This window comes from Miniopterus natalensis, chromosome 11 (genome assembly GCF_054644295.1).
Source record: "Miniopterus natalensis isolate mMinNat1 chromosome 11, mMinNat1.hap1, whole genome shotgun sequence".
NCBI classification, from domain to species: domain Eukaryota; kingdom Metazoa; phylum Chordata; class Mammalia; order Chiroptera; family Miniopteridae; genus Miniopterus; species Miniopterus natalensis.
The window spans coordinates 56,470,318-56,491,916 of NC_142091.1; positions in this window are offsets into that span (position 1 = coordinate 56,470,318).

The following is a 21,599-nucleotide window of genomic DNA, read 5'->3' on the forward strand; positions in this document are numbered from 1 at the left end:
AGTCTACCCCATCCTTACCCCCACTCCACCCCAACCCCAACCTCTAATAGCATTATTGTTTTTAGATGGAAATTAATCCCCTTGCGAATGGCAATTACATGCCCATATATACATCATAGACTATGCTCAGACACCACACACATAGAGGCAAAGAATGAAATGCAGGAAGGCTGGGAGAAAGGCATCAGCCTCCAACAGCCAATATAACACACACACACACACCCCTCTCCAGCTCCAAGTTTGTTCCACGCAGTTCCACATCGCTGTGTTAAATTTCAAATGATTCCAATTAAAGTTGCACTGTGTAAAAAACCCGATTCTCCTGGCCCGAGTAGCTGCTGTTCTTTGGCGTGTGAAATGCCAGGAAGAGCTGTGATATGCCCGTTGTTAAGCAACATGTCAAGATTTTTCAATTATAATGCAGGGCTGATTGCTACTCACCATTGCGCCTTTGCTGTCCTGGAGACTCAAGTGTCTTAAAATCCCGTCTCCCCAACAGATGCTGGAAGGTAATGTGTCTTGTTTGAAGTCATCATGTGAGAAGTTCGGCTTTGCTCAGTGGATCGCCCACCACTTGGTGTGACTTATGAATCTAATAACCCTTTGCAATATCCGCAAGCTTCAACTCTCAACCACCTTGGCGACTACAGAAGACAAAGCCACTGGCATCGATGTTGAAAAAAATCTATAGGTTTACGCAAACGTCCTCACTCCGGGAGACACGTTTCCCTTTGAGTTCTTACGTGATTCTAATGAATGAGCGAGGTTACCAAGGACTGCCCAGCTGCCCTGCTATATAGCGGTTGGTTCCTGGAGCTGCCTCCCCACCGCTCGTCACCGGGTCCTGGTACAGAAAGTTCCCGGGGAAAGTGAGGAGTTTCAGGGTACCCTCCTAAAAATAGCCCAGCCTGCACACCGCTCCCTTGCCCACGACTCAGGTCACACCTGGGGCTCTGGCAAAGCTGAGCTCGGCTCGGGAGATTTCTCAGTCGCCAGGTAAGAGAGCCTTCGCCTCGGCAGGCTAGGGCGGGAAGACCGCTGGGGAACTTGTTGCTTATCAGCGCCAGCAGGCTACCGCTTTAATAATAATACCAGAAAAACGCGGGGGGAGGGGGCGAGGGGGCGGCCGCGAAGGCGGCTGACTGTCCGTGCTGTTTACGTGACCAACTCCCTTGGTATAAAGGAAACTTCTTGGAAAAGTTCGTGCCCCTCCCCCTCCCCCATCGTGACTAAGGGTCTCCAGCTGATGAGGTCGTGAGTGCTGATCAGGTGGGGGTGGGGGCTAGGAGGCGGGGGGGGGGGGTTGTGTGTGTGGGTGAGTGAGTTGTCCTCGGGAGCAACTACGTGCGTCGAAGCGCGCATCACCGGGCCACTCTCCCTTTCCGTCTCGGGGACCGATGACTGGGCGAGAGGCACCCGGCGAGCCACCAGTTGCCCGTAGGAGCCCGTGTGAAGCGAGCTCTAGAGCGGCTGCCCTGAACGAAGTTACGACCGCGCTGGTTCTAACGGGCCAGGGCTTTCCAAACGGGAGTTCAGAGCCCGGGTGCGCAGCCGGGTCGGGTGGCGCTCGGCCGAGCGCGGAGCCGCGGGCGGAGGCCGGGAGGGGCGCGGGCGCTGCGGCCGGCGGGGCTCTGCACGCCGCGTCCGCTCGGCGCCGCCTCCCCGGAGCCGCTTCCGCCTCCTCCGGGGCTGCGGGCAGGCCGGGGTGCCGAGGCGAGCGCGGCGGGAACCGGAGCCGCGCGCCGGCGGGCGGGGGCCGCGCTGCGAGCGGCGGGAGGGGCGCTCGCGGGAAGCCCCGCCGCTGGCACCCGCGCGTCCCCACCCGCGGTTGCGCAGGCTGGGAAGCGGAGGGGTCACGTGTCGGCGCAAAGTAACTTGGAAGGGGAAAGATGAACTTCAGGGAGAAAAAAGCACTCCGAAACAAACCACCTTCCCACCCCCCTGCCATCGCCGCTCCCTCCCCGGGGTGTAAAATACAGGTGAGGGCGGGCGAGGTGGAGAGCCGAGCCTCGCTCTGCTGGAGACCTGAGGGGGACTCGGGAAATCTCGGGCAACAAAGTGTGAGTCGGTCGTTGGCAACGTTCCCCAGCTTAGGAGGCGCTAACCCGAGGTATCTTTCCACTGAAGCTGCCCTTTGCCTCCCTCCCGCCGGCTCTTGCACAGCCGAGCAGAGGATCCGAGGATGACTGTAAACCAGTTGTTATGGTGATGCCCGTCGCGCTGAGGAGCGCAAGTGCCCTGGGAAGTCTCCAGGCGCATTTCAGGTTTCGTCCTTTTGGCACCGTGGCCAGGATGTTACTCTCCAAGCAGGGTTCCCACGAAGGGGAGCCCACCAGCCGCGTCCCAGGCGCTGGCTGCGGCGCTGTTGGCTGCAGGCATGAAGCAGATAGCTGCTGCAGAAGATGGTGGAGAGCTCTTGGGTTTCTGACCACCGAGCCCTTTGCTATTTCCAGTTTCCTTATGCCAATCTAAAGTGCTATATTTGAATGCCACTCGCGCTTCCTTAGGTGTAAAAACCTGAGTTACACGACAGAATGATTAGAAGCAACAGAACATTAGCATTTAGTGGCTACTTCAAGGTCCCGCTCCCTTCCCCCTCCCATCCCAGAAATGCCTTCCCTATGGAAAACAAGCTTTACTTCCTAATTCTGTATGTGGACTTAGGTTCATTGGAGCCCCCATTGGTACCAGGTTATTATTACTATAAGTAAGTTCAGCAATCGGTTCAGATGACTCCACAGATGTTTGCAGAGCCAACCTAGCTTATTCTAGGTTCCAGCCAAGGTACCTATATACAAATGCTTGTTGGACCTTATTAGGGAAAGTTCTAGACTTGCCAGGCTCCTGGAGACCCAACTTGGGTCATCATGAAAGGATGCCAGACATCCTCACAGTACTAGCGCAACAATTCCCTTCAACTGAAAGGACTGCTCAGATTGCCCACAAACTGCCACTTTTTGTTGATCCATGAGTTAGCCAGCAGATGCTGCCCTAAGACTGGAACAGGTGACACATACCATCCTCAGAGGTCTTGGGGTATAGATTTTGTGGACAAAACTGGTTTCCTGAGAGTGCAATTCATAATAATATAATTACGTTCCCTTGACTGTTCAGTGACTCTAGTAGAGATCTAAAATCTTGAAATAACACAGGGAGATGGATCACTATATGAACATAATTATTCCCCAATGTCATCTATATGACATATTTATCTGACTTCTTTGTCAACAGTTTGTGGTCTGTATAGGGAATACCAGTTATTCTCTGATGGGTCATTATTCTGAAAATTAATGCCATATTTTATAATGGGATTCCCTGAATTACTAGCTTGGGTGCTTGGGGATTCAGAACATGAATGAATGATTAGTCTGAAGTGATTTAGACAACACATGATCACACTAGAAATATTTCCCAAGGAATATTCTTGACCATCGCCCTTCTTTCTTGGAATCATTACTTACACCTACAATATATGAGGCAAGAGGCAGAGCAAGAGTTGCTGTATAACTAGAGTTGCCATAGAGAGTTGGAAGAGGAGTGAAGAGATAGTGTTGACGTACATTTCCCCCCCTCTTGATCCCTCAGTGATCTGAGGGAGAATTCTCTCCTCCAGCTCTCGATCTTTTTATCTCTATCCACTCATATATTTTCTTTTTTTCCTATCTGCTGAAATCCAGTGTCTAATATAAGCAAAGGCTGCAGTCATTTCATTTGTTAAGATAGATGTCAAGTACTGTACCTGCCACAACTTTAATCTCAGGAGCATTTATCTTCTCCACACAACCTTAGTAGCTGTGATATGAATATCACACTTCTCTAGGGTCTTCCGACCCTGTTCATTTTTAGTAATGGGAAGAACATTTCACACTGAACAGTAAACAAATCTTGTTCCTTAAAGAACACAACCTAATGATGTAGCCAAATTTAAAACAAAGTGTATTAATACAACCAAGAAGGAAGGATTTTACCTTTCAGACCATGAGTATTGTGTTCCTTTAGGTGAACTGGTTGATGTTCACGTGCAGTTTTCTACCAAAGCCATAGTTATAAAGCTTGTCCTCTGCCTGTACCTTTATGAAGGTGGGCACAGAAATTAATAAGGGGCTTATCAAAACGAAGAGGCACAACCCAGTTATAAAATAAATAAGTCATGGGGATGTAATGTACAGCATAGGGAATATAGTCCATAATATTATAACTTTGTATGGTGACAGAAGGTCGCTAGCATTGTTGTAGTGACCACTTTACAAAGTATATAGATGTTGAACCACTATGCTCTACATCTGAAAAACAATATAATATTGTATGTCAACTATAATTTAAGGAAGAGTAGGAGACATAAAAATATTAAGTAGGTGTGTGAAGGGTCAGAATTAGTGGGAGAGAGGTAACAAAACAGTAGTCTAAAAAAATCAGAAAGGAAACAACTTTTCTTAAGTAATTAACAGATACTTGGAATATCTCTTGAGACAACTCTCTTGATTTCTAAAAGGAAATTCACATTCTAAAAAGCAAGTCACATGAAAAGGAATGGTTTGGGTACTTTCTCTCCCATATCAAGGCAGCAGTGATGAAATAGTACTTCTGTATTTTCTCTCAACTTTTCTTTCCAAATCTCTTTGGTTGTAGTTAATTGCCAAGCTCCCCATCTCACCTTGCTGTTGGATAGATTGTTGGATACACTATTTCCTTTCTTCCCTCTTACTCCTATATCTTCTCCCCTTCAGGACTTATTCTATGCCAGGCACTTTGATAGGGGCTGGTGATCTGTATATTAACAATTACCTACCCTGAAGAGTCTCAGAGTCTAATAGACCCAAGATCTAATCATTTAAGAATTAGGGAGTCTGGTAAAGATGATACCGTTGAAATGTGCTTGGTTAAGTATTGCCAAGATGTCAACAGTGCCTTCTCCTGCTCATTAACTTGGGGTCTTTTGTTATAGTGAATGAAGAAGAGGGTTCACAGAGAGGCTTCAGATGGTGACACAACTGCAGAAGAGTTCTGATTATGATATAAAGAGTGGTTCTGACCAAGTAGGAAGAAAGATTGGCTCTCTTAGTCACTTCCTGATCTCTAATGGTTCTCCACAGGCAATAGAAGGAGAGGCAAAGAATCACGATGCACAGTTTGGAAAGCTTTTTGAAAACAAGAATAGGCAGTGATTGCCAAGAACCTGGTGTTGAGCTCATATTTAAAAAGAATCAAGGAATCTTCCATCTACAAACCTAGTTTAGTTAGAAAGGAAACAATCAGAGCATCAAAAAGAAACAAGCAGAAGGAAGCCTTGGAAAAGTGATGATTTAGTTGCCAGTAACCTCTGCATTCCCGAGCCTGACAAGTACACATGAGACAGAAGATCTGGACCTGATTTAATTCAATTTCAGGAAAACCAGACAACCTCATAATGAGGCTGAAGCAAGACCACATTGAATATTAAGAAAGAACTGAATGAGTCTTTTAAACCACCCTGCAGACAAGAGATGAAACAGAGGAAGTAAGGGTAGTAAGTAGGGGAGAAGTGATGTTGCTGATATGAAAAGTGGATAGGAGATTAAGGACGGGTCAAGAACATTGCAACGCAGGGCTTGCAAGAAAATATGCTTAGCTAAATTAAACACAAGGTCATAATAGAAATGGAATAAAATAAGAAAATCACGTAACTTAGGCTCTTGGAAAGACAAGGGAAAACTAGTAAAAGCGGTAGAGTCTATATCACGGTGGCACCTAACTAGGTATGGTGGAGATCTCATCTGCCTAGAGCATCTGGAGGGAAGCTTTCACAGGTGCTAAACCATGCCTCTGATCAGTTAATGTGCACATGAATCTCCTAAGCAGTTTGTTAAAAAGCAGAATCGGAGTCTAGGGTGCCGACTTAGATTTGGCATTTTTGCCAGATTCCCAGGTGATAAGGGTTGGACTACACTTTGTGAATGCTGCTGCAGCCTATGGTATCACTGGAATTAGGTCTTCACTGAAGATGAGCTAATCTCTTTATTAACTGAAGCGAATGGCAAATAACAAAAAGTAATTCTAGAAAGAGGCCTGTTCTTTTAACCTTAATGTTATACCAACTAAAAACTGACTTGCTCTGGAATCCATTAATTCTAGAAAGTCCCTGAACACGATGGATGTCAACCTCTTATTATCAATAAGATTGGCCACAGTTTGAATGCTTGTCATTTCATAAGTATTGGAGTAAAAGAAAAAAGAATTGGCTTGGAATATATCAGACACATTGCAAAACTGCACAGGAGTCAGGGAAAATTATTCTAGTCATGCAAAGAGGATTGGTTAGGTCATATTATGAGTCCTGAGCTCATTCTGGGTTTCTTTCTATAAATAGGTTATTTTGGAACTAGAGAAGGCATAGCAGAAGGCAACCAGAATGACAGAGGGATTTAGGGAATTTGCTTCTGCTGAAAGGTTAAAGAAACTAGGTCTGTTTTCTTTGGTAAGGAGAGAAAAGATGGTACCTTACTGAGGTGATAACATTCTAAAAGTGGTGGAAGTAATAGGATGCGACAAGAGTGCCTTATGGAAACTGGAGTAGAAGGATTCTGGCAAGGAATGAAGGCCAGAAGAATGGCTGTAGCTATTCTAAAGGCCCTCAGTTAGCAGTGTTTCTCTTGGCAAAATTCCACTAGTCACAAAGGAGGGGTAAACACTGGATTTAGATCAGGAAAAAAGTGAGAGACAGAAAATGAGGAGGCGAGGGGGATCTTATCTCGTTATTCACGGAGAACATTTCTAATGGACATTAATTAAATCCTGTGGAAGCCCTGGGCTCAGAACACATGGTGAACTTTGCCAGCATTCCCCAAGGTCAAGGACTCGGCTTCTGTAACACATCACACTTCTGCACCCTCTCTATCCCCAAACGGTACGTTTTCCATCAGTTCAGCAAAGAAATGTAAATAATCACTTACTATAGGCAGGGCTCTTCCTCTAAGTTACTTCATCCTCTGTAGCAATCCTGGAAAACATTCTCTTTTTCAGTTGATAGAAAAGCATTGTCCATAAATTTGCATACGAGATCTTAACATCTTCATCTGATCCTTGAAGCTCAGAGACTGAAGGACTTGTGGGTCACTCTGGTCAGCACCATCATTTCTCAGTAGGGGAAGATAGAGCTCATAGAGTTGATAGTCATGTCATTTTGTTTGGTATTGGAATATATACACTTCCCAGAAACTTTGAAAATCCCCCAATGAACTATCTGGAAAATATCAGTCACAGCATGAGTTAACTGAGAACTCCAGTCTTTCATCAAGATTCAGTTTTAGCTCGGTGTCTTTTCAATTAGACAAACTTTGAGGTGGGGGATTGTACTAGGTCCACTGCTTTAAGTGGCCTCAGGCTGCTATAAATATAAATGGTAAATAATTCAGAAAAGCAAGTAGGAGAAGGAAGCAGGCCTGTCTAGGTTTTCCTTAGAACTATAAAGGCCCATATGCATGTTATAATCTCTAACTGTCTCTGCCTCCACCAGCACAACATGGGATTGCCCATGTCTACTTTCATACTACCCTATACCCCTCTGCATCCTGAATAAGGATTAGCCTGAGGAATAGATGAGGAAAATGTTCCAAAAAGAGAAAAAAGCCCCTGGGAAGCTCCTAAGATAGGGTGTTAGTTAGTTAGTGCTGTGTAACAAATTGCCCCAAATTTTAGTAGCTTAAAATTAAAATAAACATTTATTATAGCATGTTTTCTGTGGGTCAGAAATTCTCAATCAGCTTAGCTTGGCAGTTCCAGCTTGGAGGGGTGAACCTTATGAGGTTGCAGTCAAGATTTCAGCTAGGGCTCTAGTCATCTGAAGACTTGATGGAGACTGGGGGAGCCATTTCTAGGCCATTCACTAGGAGAGTAAATTGGTGCTGTTTGTTGGCGGCCGCTTCAATTCCTTCCACATGGACCTCTTCACAGGCTGCTTGTGTGTCCTCACAATATGGCAGCTGGCTTCCCCAGAGCAAGCAATTTAAGATAGAGAGAGCCAGGCCAAAGCTATCCTTTTTATGACCTATTCCCAGAAGTCATATAGCTTCCCTTTGCCACATTTTATGTGTTAAAAGTGAGTCACTAAGTCTGGCCTACGTGCAAATAGGAGAAAATTAGACTTCACCTATTAAATGGAAGATTGTCAAAGAATTCTATAACATATTTTAAAACCACCATAGGTGGGGAAAACTTTGACTTGTATAGAATACCTAAAAGGGCAATGCACCTGGGGCAGAGTGCAAGATGAGGCTGGAGAAATAAGCACGTGGGTTGGATCACGCAGGGCCTGTAGATCATTTTGGATTTTTATCCTCAGGGCTTTGGCAAACCATAAAATTGAAGGAGTTACATGATTAACTTTACATTTTAAAATGACTACTCTGACTGCCCTGTGAAGACTGGATTAGAAGAGTCCAGGTAGGAATCTATTACAGGGCAGGGGAAGAGAAAACAGAGGCTTAGACTTAGAAAAGTGGGTGGATGTAAGATATATTTTAGAAGTAAAGGACTTGGTGATTGATTGGTTGGTTCATGGGGAATGAGGAGAGAGGATTCTGGCATGAGCAAGGGCAGGTTTGAAGGAATCATTTACTGAGTGGAGAAGATTGGAGGAAAAGCAGATTTACAGTGTAGGGGAGGAATGGAGGAGGAATCAAGAGTCCTAGGTCTTTTAATTCTTAGAGCCACAGTGAGAGACAGATTAAAATGATTGCTACTATCCTGTGGCACGAACTCTGTGTCAGGCACTGGGTTCAGGACATTACCTACATTCTTCAGTTTAATCTTCTCAATAATGTGACTATTACTGAGGAAAAAAGGTGGAGAAGTTAACTAAATTTCCTAAAGTCAAACAGCTTATAAGTGGTAGAGAAGGAATTAAAACTCAGGATTTTAGATTCCAAAGCTTATACTTTTAATCACTAGGCTAAATTTATGCCTCCTGGCCCTTCCCCTCCCTTAATCTATCCCTTAATGCTTTTATTGTAGCCTACTTGTGTTAGAGTATTGTGACAAGCCAGTCTCAATGAACTAACTGCCCCCTCCATCCCCTATGCTGTGGCTGGTATATGATTGAAGGCTAATATAATTTTGCTATATAAGTTGGAGTTAAACTGCTCCTTTCATCTCTGGGAAGACTTGTTTTCTAACCTCATGCAACACAGAAACATAGATTAGAAATTCGAGGTGAGACTGGAGGAAGAGCACTGGACACTAATTGCACTAATGTTCCAGGAAGGCTTAAACCACTTCCGGAGTCTCCCCTTCTCTCACCTCCATCCTAGAAGGTAGCAGATGCATCCTAGAGGAAGCCTAGATAGAACATAGGCAAATTCCTTTCTAAGATGCAGGTTATTCTTGAAATCCAAGAGTTACAAATCAAAGCTGGGGTATACACTGCAAATTAGGGGGCACTAATGTGATGACTCAGAGTCCCAGAATGGGTCTGAGTTTACAAATCACTGAGGAGATGTTCCCAAAGTCTTGACAGATCTATGTTGAGGCAGAAACAAGGACATCATATTTTCCAATATTACTGTGATTCAGAATCTAAATAGTGACCTGAATGCCAGAAATGTCAACTACGAAATGGGAAAAAAAAACAAGTTGGCCAGAGATCTGGGTCTGCTGAGAGGGCGATGAACCCAGTGATTTGGAATGAAGATAATTGTAAAAAGCCTGAAATTTCAAGAGAAAAGAAGGAACCTCTTGCTCTCACATGGGCTTTTCTTGGTGTCCCCTCCCTCTGTTTCCTGCCTCCTGTAAGTCAGGGTATGAGTCTTGGAATCATTTGATGTGTAGGGAAAAGGACTGCACTGGAAAGAACTGATTCTAACTCTATTACTAATTGTATCCACTGACCTTGGCTAATCATTTCCTCTCTCTGGACCTCAGTTTTTCCACTTATATAATGTCGTTAGATTTGCACTGGTTATGGGCTGGGATATATTCCTCCCTCCCCACTGCACCCCAATTCATATGTTGGAGTCCTAATCCCTAATACTTCAGAGCGTAACCCTATTTAGAGACAGGGTCTTTAAAGAGGTGATTAAGTTAAAATGAGGATGTCAAGGTGGGGCTCTAAGCCAATATGACTGGTGTCCTTATAAGAAGAGAGAGACACCGGGGATGTGTGAGGAAAGACCATGTAAGGACAGGTAAGAGGGCTGCCAGCTGTAACCTAGAGACAGGCCTCAGAGGAAACCAACCCTGCTGGCACCTTGAACTTGACTTCCAGCTTCCAGAACTGTGAGAAAATAAATTTCTGTTGTTGCAGTCACCCAGTGGTATTTTGTTATTGCAGCCCTAGAAAACAAATACGTACTTCAAACTGCCTAATTATCTGCCTTTTTATTTCTGTTATATTTCCTTTAGTAGGTTTAGTATTGGGATTGATTGAAGTTAACTGCAAATTCTTTGACAGTTTTTTCGCCAAGAGGTGGGATCTATATGCTCATCCCCCAAATCCTGGTGGGCCCTGTGACTGTTTGACTTATAGAACGTAATGAGATACTGTGGCAGTTTCTGGGGCCAGGCCTTAAGACATGTTTAGCTTTCTCGTTCTGTCTCTTGGAACACTTGCTCTTGGAGCCCTGGCTCACCAGGTCAGAAGTCCAACCTGGCTGGAGAGACCGTTTGGAAGGTTGAGTGTAACATGGAGAGGGAGAAGGGCCAGTTGAGCCCAGCCTTCCGGTTTGCCCTGTCAAGATGCTGGCATGTGTGTGAAACTGCCCGAGAATGGCCAAACCAGACCATCCCCGACTGAGAGCTATCAAGTGACCCCCGTCAATGCACGTGGAGTGAAAGAACAGCCTAGATAAGCCTGCCTGAATTCTTATCACACAAAATCATCAGATATAATATGGTCACGGATATAAATAAGCTGCTAAGGTTTGGGATAGCTTGTTACAGTGATGAAAAAAATTTATGAATGGATTTATTGGATGCTAATAGTTGTATCAATTCTATACAAGCCCTTTCTTACCAGGCCTCACTTGGTGGAAAGAAGTAAGGTACAACTATTAAGAGACTGGGCTTTGGTTTGAAATTTAGATTTTGATAAGCTCTGCCATTGACAAGCACTTGTTTCAAAGTCACTTTTCACAACTCTGATCTCAGTTTCCTCATCTGTAAAACAGAGATAATCACCCCTGCTGTGTGTGGTTTTGGGAATTTAATTAGATATCATGTTGCTAGGCAGACAGGAAGCATCCTGTAATGGTAACCACTATTACTGCAATAGTGATGCTACTGCTGCTGCTGATCGTGATGATGACACCAGGTCATATCAGCCACTGGAGCTGGATGAAATGAGCACTCCAAACAAGCCGCGCTCTCATAGCCTGCCACAGGGCCCACATCTTTCCAGCTGCAGCATTTCAGTTTAAGGACGCAATATCCTTTAAAATTCCAATTCCACCTGGCAAGATCAACGCATTCAAAGACATTACAAACTGGAGGCCACGTAGCAAAGTGTAAAGAGCATAGGACTTAATGTATCCCGGAATTAGTTTTGGCTGCGAGTGGCTCGATATCCAAAAAACAGTGGATTAAGTGTGTTAGAAATTTGACTTCCATGTAAAAGTCCAAGTAGATAGTCCTAGGCCCTATGACATTCCAGGGTGTCAGGGACCTAGGCTCCTTCTATCTCCTGCCATGTGTGCCCCCATTCTCACTGTCACCTCAGGGTATAGTATGGATGTTCCTTCTCCACCATCAGGAAAGAAGAAATGGTTGGAGGAGGGCACACCCTGTCGCTTTAAGGACACTTCTTGGACACACTGCTTTTTCTTATAACCGTTGGCCAAAACTTAGTCACATGACCAAATCTATCTGAAACACAGATAGGAAATGCTGGGAAATGTGGACTTGATTCAGGACATCCATGCACCCAGCTAAAATTTAGGAATTCTATTGCTGAGGAACAGGAGAGGATGACTAGAGAAAATAAGTCATCTTCAGGGCAGTTCCCATTTATTGAGCATCCTTCATATCTATCAATTCTCAAGACCCCAGCAAAGGGTCTGGTACAGCACAGGAGCTAATAAATAGTTGTTGAATTAAATTGAATTGAGGAAAATGCAGACTTGGCCGCACAAAAGGGAGCACAAAAAAAGCAAAGTTACTAATTTCTTTATGGTGTGATATTCTCTAGGCCTCAGTTTCCTTCTGTGAAATGAAGATGTCAGACCCATTGATCTCTAGGAGGGCAATTCTGGACCTGACAGCAGTGAACTAATTAACATCTTTGCACTCTACATTCGCAGAGTGCAGGTTTTATACCTTAAATTGAAGTAAAAATCCAATCTGGAGGCCCTGTGTTCATTAAAAGGGCCTACGGCATTTCTGGGAAGTGTCAGATGCTGGCCTGCCCAAATTCCGGCAGGGATAATTGCATGCTGACAACTTCCCCTGCACGCTTCAGCTGGGTAAGGTAAGCTTTGCTTCCTGTTCCAAATTATTTTGCACTGCTGTCCTTGGCTGTTAAACAGAGATGTCACCTCTCACGTGTAAGCCATTTTTCTCTTTCTTTTGAAGGGTTCTGCACTTTTTGCTGAGTTTAATAATAATTTTGACCAGTTAAGACATGGTATGATTTCAGGTAATTCCCACGAATAACAGGCTGTTCCCACACACTCTATGGGAACTATTTTAGAACCTTATTATTTGCCCTCCAGTGCTAAAGGGTGACACAGCGACATGGAGATTCCGTCACAGTGATTCATGTGTCTATGGGAGAGGGAAATGCTATGAGAGTGTAACACTCCTTCGCACAGAGGCAAGGTCTTAACCTGAAAGATTGCCAGGGGCCGCACGTGTTCTCCTGTGAGTACAATACCTGCAGGTTCCTGTGGGTTCTGCATTTGAAATCTTAAACACCCAGAACCTGATCTGATATGCCTTTCAATCGAATAGAGGAGCGAGAACAGGTGAGTGAGATTGCCATGGTCATGAGTACATTCGCTTGTTTATTTTCTGTCTTTGTCACGAATGCAGAAGCAGGAGAGCTAATGTGCCACGACTTGCCCTCATAGTCGGTTCCAGCAAGATACCTCTGTAAAACCATTTGTTTAATGTTAAGGAGGTAATTGAACCCATTTTATAAAGCTTTATTTTATTAGCAACTTCTATAATAGGTTTGCATCTAATCACCTTTCTTTGGTTATGGTAATAACATCCTTACCCTCTTAATGATGAAATTTTCTCCACTCCTTTTGATGTCTGTGCTAATTGCTATCTATTGTAATACTTAAATTCAGAATTAGAATGAGTTTCTTCCTTCATCTGTAGCTCTTAAAAAAGTCAAGTTGTGAACACAGTGACACCAAATCAAACCCTAACTTGAGGCTTCTAATCATCTTAGTGAACAGTTCAATGACTCCGCGGTTGTACGTAGATGGTTCGTTCCTTCCATCGCCAAGTGTTTACTGAGCACTTCCTTTGGCTCCGTATGGGTGATGAAAAGATTGCCATACTGGATACGACCCTGTTACCCTCTCCTCCTTGACATAGATGGTGTATGTTTTGGGGAAAAAAACCTAACAATTTCACAAATTGTATCTGGAGTTAAGATAAATGAAGATGGGGCATAGAGGAGAGGAAAGAGTGGTGGTGGTCATGAATTACAAAGTAAAGGTCTTGTAGGAGATCTTAATTATTTTGGGATTTCTTTCTGGAATTTCTTTTTAGAAAAATGCACCCAGCTTCGTGACGTATTTAGGTGAAATTAAGAAAACATTTACATTGCTACAGGAAGCATGCAATGTGCTACTGGTAAGATTTCCCACATGATTATTGACCTCACCCTAGAGTTTTATGCATTGCTCAGTCATGTCACCCAAGATAGGAAGCTTTCTGCTAAAAGGCCAGAGTGTCTTTATGACCTGAAAATTTCATCATTGTTATTAATAGTTAGTCAAAATTCTCCTAATCTTGCAACCATTTGATTGATGATTTAAAAACCTTTGGATTGTATGCTTTTTCAGTGATTTTGATTTGGTTTAGTTAAAGGACTGTAAAAACCCTTTAATTTAGGAGACTGAAGGCAGAGGTGTGACATGATATTCATACAACTTCTTGGACAGATCTGTTTACTTGTGCTTTATTTGCCTACTGCCGTGACTCTGGTAAAGAGAACAGACAAAAAGGCTCATGGATAATCATGAACTTAGGGCAGGTAACTATAGGCATGGTCCTAGAGGCATCCAGGTCCTACAAGCAAACCAAAGCAAAAGCAAAATCTCTGTTATCATGGGTTTATGATTGAGGTGTGTATGTGTGTGCGTGTGTGTGTGCGTGTGTGTGTGTGTGTGTAAACACTGACCTTTTCAAGGAGGGAGGGAAGGAATTTAGCAATACATTTATAGAAGAACCTTCAACTAGTAGATGCTCAATAGGTGTGTTGGTTGGTAACCAAAGCACTAGATATATATAAGGAAGCTACCTGGTTTATTGCAAATAGTCTTGAAAGTCATGATTCTTCCATTTAATGGAATTCAGTGACTGTATACTTTGTCTACACATGCCATAAATTGTGCTATGCTCTCTGAGCAGTTCAAAGATGCATGATATCTTTCCCTGAAGATATTCATTGCTAGTGCAGGCTGGTAAGCACATGTGTAGTCACTACCCTGTCCTGCTTCCACCTTAGACATTTCTAATTGATCATGGTGCTCTTTCTGTCTGACCCTGGATTTGGTCTCAAAATCCTTTTAAACACAATGCTCTGGGCATCTCTTTCCAATCAATCCGAGTTGGAACAGGCAATAAAATCCATTTGCCATTCCGACTCTAGGGGAGGGACAGATATATGCACAATACATACAGTATTATGCAGAGCATAATCATCAACAAAAATAGATATTCCTTAAGTATTTACTATATGCTGAATCAAGTTCTCAACAATTGATTGTAGTAGCAATATCCTGCAGATAAAAACTATTTAAGGAAGTACTATTGGGACCTTCTTTTGAAAATCAAAGAATCACTTTGAAAGCAAATCATCCTCTAATTGATCTGCTTGATGAGATCAACTGCGTATTGAATTTTCTTTGTGTTCTACACGTGTAAGAAAGAAAATAGGGTTCAATTTCAGTTGCTTTCTCTGGAGTGTGAGATGAAGCAGACAAGTAGAAGAGTGTTTTTTTAAGGAAAAAATATTCAAAGTAGAAAAAAAAATTAAAGCACTCAGTGGGAATGAATGAAAAGATATGGAAACCAGTATTACTATATGACTCTCTTCTCACCTCCATTTGTCATAGAAAATATATTCATTTTCCTTTTCTTCCCTAATGGAAAAAAGACCTGATCCTTGTTAGATTAGCTTTCTTAGGACCATCCAATCCTTAACATGTTAGCAAAGCACAGAAGGATATTTTTAAAGTGAGGCATTTCAATTTAACAAGGTGCTATAGACTGAGTGCTTATGTCCTCTCAAATTCATATGTTGAAACCTAATGCCAATATGGTGGTGTTTGGAGGTGGGACCTTTGGCGGAGTCATTAAGTCGTGAGGGTGGAGCCCTCAAGAATGAGGTTAGTGCCCTTATCAAAGAAGCTCCAGAGAGCTTCCTTGACCCTTCTGCCAAGCGAGGCTACAGCAAGAAGACTGCTGGTCTGTGCACAGGAAGTGGGTTCTCACCAGGCACCAGATATGCCATAGCCTGGATCTCGTACTTTCCAGCCTCCACAGTTATGAAGAATAAAAATTCTGTGTTTACACGCCACTCAGTCTATGCTATGCTGTTCTACCAGCCTGAACAAACTAAGACACAAGGGTTTTCCTTAGCACCCATAAGAGAGTTTTTTTAAAAGATCCCCAGGGGTATGCACTCAATGCAAAGAGAAATATCAAATTAGCAGAAGGGCCCTAGGTATGGCATTTGTTAAAAAATGAAATATACATACAATATTCCTAAGCAGAAAACTTCGAACTCCGTGGAATGCCTCATAATAACTTTATTTTCTAGTTCATTCTTTCTTTTGAGAGAATTTTTGGCTGAAAACAAATTTGGACTGATCACCTGTCATATGCCAAATAGTAGTAATAGCTACTTGGGTGCTTTCTGAGTGCTAGGGACTGTTCACAGAGTCTATATGCCTTAACATTTAATCTTCTCAACAGTCCTGTGAGATAGATAGTAATAATGTTCATTTTACAGATGATGAAACTGAGCTAGAGTAAAAGCTAAATAACTTGGTCAAAGTATGTAGTTAGTAAATAATAGAGCTGGAATAAGAACTCTCAGAGTCTGGTCCCAGTGCCTGCATTCTGAATTGATATGCTTTACAGCTCCAGATGGGAGATTGAGGCCCAGAACTGGTATTCTGGGTTTCCTGGGATAGTTCCTCTTTGAAACATTACTATTAGGAATATTGGCCTTCCTAACTCGACCATTATTCTTATAAATCTTTTCTGATTTCACTTGCATTACAGTTCTTGAAACTCAGGAGTCCAACTCTTTTACACTTTTCTTCCCTGCTTCCACACGGACACGTTGTATTTCAGCAAGAGGCAACTCCTGTGTAGCTGTCAGGGCTGAAGGGCACCGAGTTCATGGGAAGAAATAAAATGAGGAGTGAAGGTAGAAGTGGAGTGGGGAAATCCATGGAGAGCAGTTCAAAATGTTCTCTTGCCCTACCACCACTTCATTTTCTGGGTAAGGCGCTTTTGCCAAACACGGGGTTCAATCTTTTATCAGGCATCTTATTTAACTTTCATAACAACCCATGGAAAAGGTATTATTTTCTGATTTCATAGGTGAAGCAAAGGAAGCCCAGAGAGGTTAAGTAACGTGCACAAAATCATACAATGCGTGACAGCAATGAAATACAAAGTCAGGGCTTTTTAACTCCGCAATCCAGTTGCTTAACCGCTCTCCAGAGCACTACCCCCCTGCTAGCCCAGAGAGATGCAATCGGAGCAAACACTGCTGTGCCCTCTCCTTTACCATGGCTCTATGTTTCTGATAGCAGGTTAAACCGGGGACACATTAAAATTGATGCTTAGACCCCCACTTACCAGGTTGCTGGAATGTTAAGAGGCCCAGCTTCCTACTGCTATCTGAGCCAGCCCAGAGGGGTCAGCTTTTCTTTTATCTACTGGAGGTGTCTCCTACAGAGGCCCCAGGGACCCTCAGGCGCCCAGCCTGCATCCAGTGCTGTCCCGCCGTAGGGGACCCTGGAAAACAGCCAGCAATTGTCTTCCTCCTTTTCAGGCCCAAGTCTCTCTGTTTTCACCTGGGCCTCCTTCTAGTAAACTGTATTCTTCTGTTTCCCCGGGATGGATGGCTCCTCTGGCCCAGTGCCATCTCCGCGGGAACAGGAGGAGCCCTCCTCTCTGGGATAAGAGACCCCTCATTCTCCACGGCAGCTCCCTCGGCAGATAAGGATTTCTGGCGTGTTTTCAAGGATGTTGCAGCTGAATTATCCACCGCTGTGCTTTCTCCCATTTGCTTTTCTGACATTTCTCCCATTCTCTATTGTTCCTTGTAACTTTTGTTGCTGACAAAAGATACCCTCCATTTACATTTGAAAAAGGGTAGCAACTCTGTTGTAAAGCCAGAACAATACCTACCGAGGCTCAGCTTCAGTCCCACTTATTCCACCGAGTCGTCCTTTAATATTTTAATAAAATCAAGGCCTCTTTTAGTACCTGCTGCTGAGTCCGTGAAGTTTATGATGCATGTATTATATTCATTTCCATGTTTAAATTCGAATATTTTCCCTCTGGCCCCAGAGCAGCTTAATACACTGCAGGGAGCACTTTCCCTTGATGATGAAAACAATATTTTTAAGGTAAGTGGGGCTTTTAGTTTAAGTACAATCAGGGGACTCATTAAGGAATGTGTTCAATGTCCCAGTACCTGGATTCTCACTTCTAAACTACTATTATATGCTGGAATTTAAAATATTGTTATTTCATAATTTCAGGGGCGGGGGGTTAACCATTTGAGTAAGGTTAATGAAAAGTCAGTAACACCTGCCAGCTGATCCTTAGGATGATGTTATCTTGGCGAAGTTAGATGGTCTTCCAGGCTTATAGCCTCTGAAACCCGATTTGTCATCACCCAGGGAGAACTACTATTGTCTCAGAGACATTCTTATACTAATGAGGTATATTAACATTGCTGTGTAGCTGGCCAGGCGTGGCTCAGCAGTTGAGCATCAATCTAAGATCCAGGCAATCGGGGTTCCATTCCCAGTCAGGGCACATGCCCGGGTTGCGTGATCGATCCCAGCAGGGGACGTGCAGGAGGCAGCCGATCAATGACTCTCATCATCATTGTTTCTATCTTTCCCTCTCCCTTCCTCTCTCTGAAATCAATAAAGATATATTTAAAAAAAGAAAAGATTGCTGTATAAATTGCCAATGCCAGTTTATCAATTCAGAAAAAAAAATGTAATAATTATTTGAACTGGAATACTTGTGTGGCAAGAACCTGTACGTTCTTTCTCTGTACAGAGACCTATATTTGAAACCAAATTATATCCAGAGATTGTACAGTGAGCATAAAATCAGTATAAAAATGATTAAGTTGATTCCAACATCAGGCTAGGTCTCTGGAACCAATGGAGTTGACAAAATTTTCAGAAGCTTGGGATTCATTTCAGATCTAAGATTAGGGCTGGGCATTTGTACTTTTTAAAAAAAATTCTGTATGTGATTCTCTTGGTCAGTCAGGGTAAAGACCATTAATCTACACATACTTGTTTTCACAACAGAAATGGCTTTGCAGTGATGCCATATTGCCCAGAGTCCATTGGGCAACACTCTCTCCTGGGTGGTGGTTAGAATCACACCACCAGGATTTGCCCTGCTTATTTCCCTGTGCCTGGGGTTATAAGGATGATCAATTGTCTTTTTAGATAAGTTTTTGCATTTAGACAAATGCTTGCTCTGGCAGGAGTAATTTACATTTTAGAAAGCTTTGCCCATCTCTGCTAGGATCTAGCAAGCACATCCCCTAAGCACATGCAATGTATTTTCTTCTTTGCAAGTTTTGAAGGACCCTTGTTATTTTAATCCCATGTTTCATTTTTTCAACCAAATGAAACAAAACAAAGCAAATTAATGGGCAAAAGAAGATTTTTTCTCCCAGCTATGTAAGTTTATGCAAAGATAAGCTATCCCACAGAAATATGTATTTATTGCCATAAGGACCACAGCCATAAGCTATTATCCCTTCCCCAGATTGCAGCCAGAATGATCCTTCTTAGACATAAATTTGACCATGGCCCTTTCGATGGATTTCTGAAGCTCTCATGCCCGAGTATAAACTCTAACACCTGCTTCCAAGGCCTTCCACGGTCTACATTCTGCTTGCTTCTGTAGTCACATTGCTTTCTCACGCCTCCATAACCAGGCTACAGCCATTTCTGGATTTTGCGCCCTCCCTTGACTTTGCCAGTCTCTTACATTTTCTTTGCCTAGAACACATGGCCCTCTTCCTTCCCGTTTAGCTCTTCCTTGCCTTTGGTTATCAGCGTCAACGTCACTTCCTTTGTGGGATCTGCCCTGATTTCCTCACCCGGTTTAGAAATGTTAACCTTGAGCTCCCATAGTGCCCTTGACTTCCATGATCATAACTCGTGTTTTTAAAAATAGTTCAGTGACTTGCCATTGCTTTTATGATAAAATCCAAATTTGGCTTAGTATTTAACCAACCAGCTCACCACCTGTGACCTCATTCCTCTACCTTTGGCCCACCCTTCCTCAAGTCTCTTTTATTCAGCCACTCTGGGTCACTCCTTAGTCATCTAGAATTGCCCTCATCACCAGGTCAGTACACCAAAAATGCCTTGGCCTTTTATACTGGATTTATATTATGAGTAGAATTAAACATATGCTTTTTGAAAAATCATATGAAAAAAGTAAAGAGAAAAAGTTGCTGTTTTTTTTTTGTTTTTTTGTTTTTTAAATGGGAATTTCTTTTTAAAACTTTGAAGGGTATAAATAAAACACAAACTTAAAGAAAATCCTTTGTCAAGGTCTCTGGTTTGGCAAACACAGTATATGTAGAAACTTCATAGGTCAATTTGTTACGAGACAGCAGGGCCTCTTTCCTTATGTGGTTTCCTTTGCAACACACTCTAACATTCCCTGGGTTCTTTCATTTACTGCAAACCTTCTCCTTATTTTTAGATTATGAGAGGAGGGGGAAGAGATCTTTTTCAGTCCAAAAAAGAAAAGAAGCTTACTATTGTCAATAAGGCATCCCCAACTTCTCGATGCAATATTATCTTTCTGTGAAATGAAGCATAGTATTAAAACTTTTTCATTTGAAAGTGACCAAGACACAACTAAAAATGTCCTCAGCAATAAATGGAATTTACTGGTTTGCGTAACTCAGTAGTTCACAACTATTTTGGCTCTAGAATCCTCTTACACTTAAAAATTGTTGATGACCCTCAAAGAGCTTTTTTTTAATATAGGCTATGTCTATCAATACTTATTATATTAGAAATTAATATTGTGAGTTATTTACAAATATTTCTTTGTGATCTATGAAATCTGTCCTTGTAGGAGCACTGGGCTTCCACACCATTGGGATTATTGGCTATGATTTCAGGTCAGCAGAACAAAGAAAACCTAGGGTAAGGGGCGTATAGTTCTTTTGTCTTTCTAATCTGTAAAGACAACTTTTTAAAGCCTGAACTCTTACAATTACCTTCTTCTAATGGGATTTGTTACTTGTTTTTTGATTTTCATAAAAATTGTGCTCAGTTTCAAACTTCATATCCTAAAAAGTTGCTTTGAAAATGTTTGAAGATTCAGCTGAATGCTGATTTTTGGTACTTAGGCAGGACGGATCTGTCTGTGGACAAACCAATTTTGGAATAAAGGCCCATAACAAACACTGTGCTTTACTTTTTCTCTTCAATTGCAAACATTCAAGGATGTGTGGATTTATTTATTGAAGAAACATTTAAGCAGAATGTCAAAATGAGACTAACTATGGGGTTAAAAAAGGCCTCTTTGAACCGATCTTTGTCGTAGGAAGATCAGGTAAAAAAAAAGAGTTACAGGTAGGACACAGAGCAAATGTAGGAGTCTCTAAAGTACAAAAGAGCCAATAAATGTGAGGATTATAAAAGAGGCCGGTGAGTCTGGAGTAGTGTGAGTAAAGTACACTCCATGAAGAAAGGGGAGGCAGGAGACAAATCACACAAGCCATTGTTCAACAGAAAGTCACTGAAGGATTTCAAACAAAAGGGAGGGGAGACAAGATGTGCCGAAACGTAGCAAGTAAGGACGTCGTCTCCTTGGCTTTGCATCCTGAGGAAACCAGACCATTGGTGGCTTCTACGTGCACTCCTAGCTGTCCCGGCTACTCTGTCTGCTCCTGCTGTTCTTCACACCCAGAGGCTGTCTCTCCATCTTCACCTGTTGAAATCCTATGCAACCTTTGAAGAGCCCCTCAGATACCAGAACCCCTCAATGCAGCTATGAAGCTGGGCTCTTTGGTGCTATGGGAAGCATATGGGTATTGGCATCCAGGATATCTGGCTTTGAGTCCTGGCTCAGTGACTCTTAAAACCACGGTGGCTCTTGTGTGAGATTCTTAGCCTTTCTGAGACTTTTGTTTCCTTTTATCTGAC